This window comes from Dipteris shenzhenensis, chromosome 9 (genome assembly GCF_047967505.1).
Source record: "Dipteris shenzhenensis isolate YYH24624 ecotype China chromosome 9, Dip_SZ_1.0, whole genome shotgun sequence".
Lineage (NCBI taxonomy): Eukaryota > Viridiplantae > Streptophyta > Polypodiopsida > Gleicheniales > Dipteridaceae > Dipteris > Dipteris shenzhenensis.
This window is the reverse complement of record NC_141604.1, coordinates 104,731-112,256: the sequence shown is the minus strand read 5'-3', so window position 1 is coordinate 112,256 and position 7,526 is coordinate 104,731.

Sequence of the window (7,526 nt, the reverse complement as noted above, 5' to 3'; positions counted from 1 at the left end):
TATACATGCATTTTACCAGTTTTGCTGCACCGATACATGCGTGTTTAACAAATTTTCCATGCATATACACGTGAGTTTTACAGATTTTATGCACAGATACACACAAACAGAGAGCAAAAATAAAAAATCCAGAGAGTGCTATTTGGTGCCTAAATGCTATTCCAGCATTCCAACAACTAATAGCACTCTTTGGATTTTTTTTTGGGTGCATTGCAAAAACATATATACAAGGGAGTCCATATGTCGAAGTAGCCCATGGCTTCATTTATAAACAACTATATACAAAATCAAATTGGTTTGTAAAAAAAAGCCCATGGCTTCAGTTACAAAAATATATATACAACCACATCCCCAATACGGATGTGATACTATAAGTCTGAGTACTACTCAGACTCAGATGATGACGAGCTGCTCCCTCCATGATCAAATGAGCTCACATTGGTATACATGTCTAATGAGTAGTACTCACCCTGTCATTCACGTCCAACAGGAGCAGGAGCAGCGGCGGTGGCTGTAAGTGGATCTTCAATAGTAGGAGCATCAGCAGGTGCAACAGCATCTTCTGCTTGTTCAAGTAATATATCATATATAAGTATATATATATATGTAATTCAAAATTTAATAAACCAAAATCATTCGTTTAGAGGTTTTAAGTACCTGTCGACTGTACGGTCTCATGGCCATCTCAAACTACGCATTCGTAATACATGATCCCTTGGTTCTGAAGAGGGACCATGTGTCACGTCTGCAATACAAGGGATCAGTCGCTTTTTGACGTTTATACCGACATCAACAACAAAGAAATTGAAATTATTTTTTAATAACTTTCGATGGTATTTCTGTCGGAATTGATACATTGGTATGTCAACAGTACATTATCATCGGTATGTGCCGACACCCATACCGACGCTGTTAAAAATATTTTTTTTTTTGGGCAGACTATAGCCTCATCAGCCACATTTTGCCCAATTCTACACCAAATGCAACAGGTGTATTAAATGTTTCAAATGGACATAGCATGTAGTTGCAATTTCAAGACTGAGCAATACATGACAATTGATACATAGAAGTCAAAAAATAAATCATATTATACAGGTGCTTCAAAATTTTGTATGTACAAATAAATGTGGGTGCAACCATGGAAAGCAAGCTACAAAACTTGGTCGCTGAATATACAAAATGGCCTCTCTGAAATAGGCCGTACACTAGCTAAGTGTATGATACATTCCTAAACCTATGCTACTCCTCGTCCTCATCGCTTGCATCATCATCCGGATTGTCACCAGCCATGTGCTCGTTTTTGCCCTCTTCAAAGAGATTTGTTAGCCCTTGCATCATCAATGGAATCATTTAATATATTAGTTGCTTCCAAATTAGAGAGCGAGAGCAATGTGATGAGTACCAAGAAAGGGTTACTTACACGATACCGACTCACAACTGTCCAATCGACTACTCCTCCTCGATCCTCCACTTGTAGAAACATGGCATCCGTGCCATTCTCAAAGCCGTGCCAATACTCTTCCTCGGTCATAGGATGACCCACCGCTTCGTGCTGCAAGAATTAGAATCAAATTTATCACATACATACAAATCTAAATGATGAACAAAAGAATACAAACTAGGTAGTGCAAAAGATGAAAAAAATACTTACAAACCAAGCTCATATGGTAGCCTTGCCGCCACTTCCAAGGTGGGAAGAGCCATGCGAGTCCATGGCCACTTGCTTTGCCTTCTTTTATTGCTCCCACCTTGTTGGGTTGTCGCAAAGCTCCCTCTTGGTGTGGTCCCAATCGCTCTTATCAACCTAGCCGGGCTTTGCTTTTCGAGCCCGCACTGCATCTCTAATCTCAGAGCAGCGATGTTTCAACACATCGCACATGCGTTTCAGCATGTACTTTGTGTCAAACAGTCGTAACATGTCTGAACTCATAGCGGAGGGCCTCAATCACTGCATCCTTCTTGTGTTGAGGCTGATGAGGCCAAGTGTCCATAATACCATCTGGAAAGTGAATGGACATCAGCTGCCTCATTCGTGCTATGACTACAACACCCCTCATATCCTCAATGATCTATCTAGACTCATCCACATAGTAATCCAGCGACTCCCCTGTCACCGGTACCCATTGTGGGGGTGGATGGGGGTGGACTGGCATCAACCGAGGGAGTAGGCAAGGGTGAAATGGGAGGTGTGGATTGTACACGTGTCGTAGGCAAAGGGGGGGCCTACGTAATCTGTGTCTCCTCTATGAAGAGGATCCTCCAACCTCGCAACAACTTGCACTAGGGGCCCTAGGAGTGACAGGCGAGGCGGATGTTGAGCGTGTGATAGGGGCGGATGGAGGGACTGGTAAAATGCTCTGTGTAGTCTCATCCACATTGCCACCATGACCTCCACAAAGCAAGTGTCTTGCTCAGGACTGCATTGTTGATGATGATGATGATCTCGCCTATATGGCAGGAGGGCGTCTAGGTGATGGTGATGCCTGTCTACTAGCGAGACCAATTTGACTAGCATGGTGCAAGCGCTCTTTGTCCTCTGATGTCATCCTCCCTATCCAACTCACTAACTCCTCATCACTCATGCAAGAAACGCGAGACCTTTGACTCCAGTGGGAGTCAGAGGAATCCGACCTCCTATGAGACATGATACCTGCAAGTAAAAGACATATACACGTGCATATACACATTAACAAGACGCTAGCAATAAGCTGAAAATGATGATTGAAAAATGAGACGCATGTCAAATACATAAAATGGCGATTACTTCCGTGTTTATCATATACACAATTTCATGTTTGTTATCCGAGTTTATCAAGTTACATGATAGGGGTGGCAGGGTTTAGATACATTGCTTGAAAAGAGTGGCAGGGTTTAATACACTTGCAAAAAAATGGGGGTGGGACATGATAGAGTGGCAAGGGAGATACAATGCCAAAAAAGGGAAAGAGGATAGAGATACAATGCCAAAAAAGGGAAAGAGGATAGGGATACAATGCCAAAAAGGAGGAGAAGAGAGAAAGAGGTCTCTCCTCAACAACACTCTCTTCGAGTAGCACATGGGGCACACTCTCCTAGCAAGACGATAGAGGGATCTCCGTGCGACGAGGTACGAGTGGTGCGGGGTGTTAGGCGACCACCATCTTGCTCTGGGTCCTAGGGGGTATGCATGTGCTGACAAAGACACTGCACAAGCTTGCCTACGGCACACAAAAGTGCCACTACAAGCAGTAGGACCCCAACTACCAAATACAAGAAGAAGTGGGCCTCCATCTCGCCTGCACAACAAGATGATGGTTAGATGACAGGATTATGCATAGAAAAGAGGAAAGAGGATAGGGGAAGAGGATAGGCATGCATATATATGCATAGGAAAGGCATAAGGGTAGGGGGTAGGCATAAGCATATGGGGAAGAGGATAGGTATGTGCGTATGGGGAAGGGGATAGGAGATGCAAAATGTTGGATATAAATAGGCATATAGGGAAGGTAGGCAAGGGGATAGGCATATGCATAGGATAGGGGATAGCATATGCATATGCATATAGGGAAGGTAGGCAAGGGAATAGGCATATGCATATGTATATATAGGCATATAATGCATATGGGGAGGGGCATAGGCATATGCATATGCATAGGATAGGGGATAGGATAGGCATAAGGGCTCCATAAGGGTAGGGGTAAGGCATATGCATATGGGCAAGAGGATACGCATATGCATATGGGTAAGGGGATAGGGGATGGAAAATGGAGGGGAATTTGCATATATAGGGGAGGGGAAAGGCATCGACATATATATGCTTATGCATAGGATAGGGGATAGGGTTGGGGATAGGCATATGCATATAGAAGGGGATATGCATAGGAATATATATGCATACACATATATAGGGGAGGGGATATGCATATATATAGGATAGGGGATAGGGGATACGGGAGGGTAGGCAAGGAGAGGGCATGTGCATATGCATATATGCATATATAGGGGAGGGAAACTACCACTACCCAACTCCAGTTTAAAAAGAACAACACTTTAAAAACACAAAATAGGAGCATATATAGGGGAGGTGATAGGCAACTATATATATATATATAGGCATATATATGCATATAGACATATAGGCATATATAGGGTTATATATATATATATATGCATATGCATATATACCCTCCCCTATCCCTATGCATATATAGGGGATATGCTAGGGGAAGAGGATATAAATATGCATATATAGGGGAGGGGAAAGGCATATGGGAATAGGCATATGCATATGGATAGGGGAGGGATATGCAAGTGGAAGAGGATATAAATATGCATGTATATGCATATATGCATGCATATGCATATATCCCCTCCCCTATCCATATGCATATGCATATGTGCATATGCATATATAGGGGAGGGGAAAGGCATATGCATATGGATAGGGGAGGGGATATGCAAGGGGAAGAGGATATAAATATGCACGTATATGCATATGCATATGCATATATCCCCTCCCCTGTCCATATGCAGGAGCATAAATATGTATATGCATATGCATATGCATATATAGGGGAGGGGATGCATATGCATATATATGCATGTATGCATACATGCATGTATGCATACATGCATATATAGGGGAGGGGATAGGCATATAGAAGGGGAAAGAGGATACGGGATGTATATAAATATAGAGGATAAGCATATAGAAGGGGAAGAGGATAGGAGAAGAGGATAGGGGAGGGGGTAGGCATATAGAAGGGGAAAGAGGATAGGGGATATAAATATGCATGTATATGCATATGCATATATGCATATATAGGGGAGGGGATAGGCATATAGAAGGGAAAAGAGGATAGGGGAAAAGGATAGGGGATATAAATATGCATGCATATGCATATATAGGCATATACATATATCCCCTCCCCTATCCATATGCAGGTGCATAAATATGTGTATACATATGCATATGCATATATGCATATATAGGGGAGGGGATAGGCATATAGAAGGGGAAAAGGATAGGGGAAGAGGATAGGGGAGGGGATAGGCATAAAGAAGGGGAAAGAGGATAGGGGAAGAGGGTAGGGGAGGGGAAAGGCATATGGATAGGAGGAGGGAAAGGCATATGGGTATGGGAAGGGAAAGGAATATTGGCTTGGCACTCTCGAACTATCTTTTGGGCTTCAAGTAAACATTGTTTCTCAACAAGAGGGTTGGGATACTCACCTAAGCCTTTAGGCATGGATGGTTTGGTAGTTGGACCGACAAGGACCGGCATTGGTGGGTTATCTAGCATGGTCTGGAGACTATCCTGAGGGGATTTCTCACTAACTGACTGGGAGAATACTATAACAATGTCCTCATTGAATCCATCCTGGATCATGACTTTCTCCTTTCCCTTCCCTATAGCTAGGGCTTTCTTATCCTTGGACTTTTTGGGTGCTTTTGCCTTAGTCTGAGGTTGCGAAGGTCCGGCCTGAGGGGATGTTTTCTTCTTTTTCTACAGGACCTTGGCTTGCAAGCGGGTTAACACATTCAAAGGAATTGTTGAGACTCTGCCCCCTTGGATGCCTAGCAGATTCAGGCTGATGATTACCGACGGGGGCAGTTGGGGTCTATTAGGGCAGTTTTGATAAAGGTGTTCCACACCACACTTGTTGCAATGGGGCGCAAGTGTTGGAGTTAGGGGTGGAATGGCAGACAGATGCTTATTAGGACACTCTGCGATTCTATGGTTCTCTTGATAGTGGTAGCATCGCATGGGTCCTATTTGAGTTCTGAGGGGACATTCTAACTACCTATGAGGGGCTCCACATTTAAAGCATTGTTAGGGTGGACGCTTCGTTAGGCTATTTATGTCCCTAATTTTGGACTGAAAGGCTGTGCTCTGAAAGACGGGCACAGAGCCTTTTCCTTGTTGAATGTTATAGCATGGCTCGGTAAGGTCATCTTCCAGTTGTGAATAATCATCATGCAAAGGATCAATGTACCCTTCCTCATCATACATTTCCTCAATTATCACCTGGTTTATAGGGGCTGTGCTTGGGGCTGGTAGCTATGGCGATAGGATCGGTGGGTGAAGAGGTAGGTCATTGGACCTAAATCCTCCTTTAGGGACATTGATGGGTGACCCTACTTGCTAGGCTGTGTTGTGGATAGAGGGGGCTAGTAATGCCAGATGCTGTTGTGGTGGGTACTGTGGAGGGTTGGGACCGCGAGGGTACCGGCATTGGGAAGTATCGTGGCTTCCATACCTCCTACAATGCTCGCAATAAAGAGATTGACAAGCTCGAAGGTGGGGGCATTTGGATGTGGTATGATTCTGTCGACACACTCCACACCAAACGAGGTCTCTTCTTGGATACAGATGCGCATTGGGAGGGGTACTAGGGCCAGCTGTGGGTGCTGCAATCTATTTTTGGATCAAGCTACCAAGCTCATCCGTGGTCATGTCAGCAACTCGAAGCTTATCCTCTTTAGAATCCTTCAAGGATGTACTGAGAGGTATTGAGACCACTGAGGAAGCTACGGACGCTGAGGAGTTTGACCCTCCTTCATCCTTCATGTTATCGCTAAGGTGTATGGCAAGCTTGCAACACAACTCAAAGGATGTTGGATTATTGGTAATGAGGGTGTCATGGATCTTCACACGCTTGATACCTAGGATAAACCCTGGCAACAGTTGTGTATCATTCAACCTCTCATGCTCTTCGCATCGAGAATTAAGATGTCGGATCTTGGCTATGTAATCTCGCATGCTTTCGCCACTTCCCTGGGATACAGACTATAGTTGGATTATGGGGCTCCACTTGTGACCACTAGGGGCGAACCCTATAATGAACGCCTTTTGTAGGTTGGTGAAGGTGACCGTCTCAGTTGGAATTAAGGCTCGTTACCACCACCTGGCCTTTCCTTCCAATGTGAGTCCGAATGCACCACCCTTGGAGAGGTCATCAACCTCACCAAAGGTGCTACAGACTTGCTCAAATTGTTCTACATGCTGGATGGGGTCAGATTCACCTGCGAACTTTGGCACTAGCTTTGAGATGTTGTGTGGTCGGGGGACCTTGGGGACTAGGTCACGGCGGGCTCCCCCTCCTAGAGCTTTTGCACCTCTTCCTAAGGTTTCTAGTGCTCGAGCAAGAGCATTCCCTGGATCTTCAATAGGTGGAATTGGTGGGGGCTCTGGAGGGTAAGCCACATGATGGTCACTGTGTGTTGGGTCAAAGGTCACATGAGTAGGGTAGGCTGGTGGCCCTCCAATATTCCCAACGAATTCATAGCCAAAGGGAGGACCATAATCATCATAATAGGTGGGTGCAACCGAAGGTCCTGTCCCTACTGGTGGGAAGGGTGGGTTCATAGGTGGGATTGGTTGTCTTCCAGGTATGGCAGTCCAAGCATTTGGGGCTAAGCCTTCGTGATAAGCATGTGGGGTGCTTGGTCTAGCTAGCAGGGAATAAAGTCCTGTTGCTGCATGGTAAGGGGGCCGAATCAGTGGTCTAACACTATGGTGCATCAGCACGGGCTTGCAGCAATGG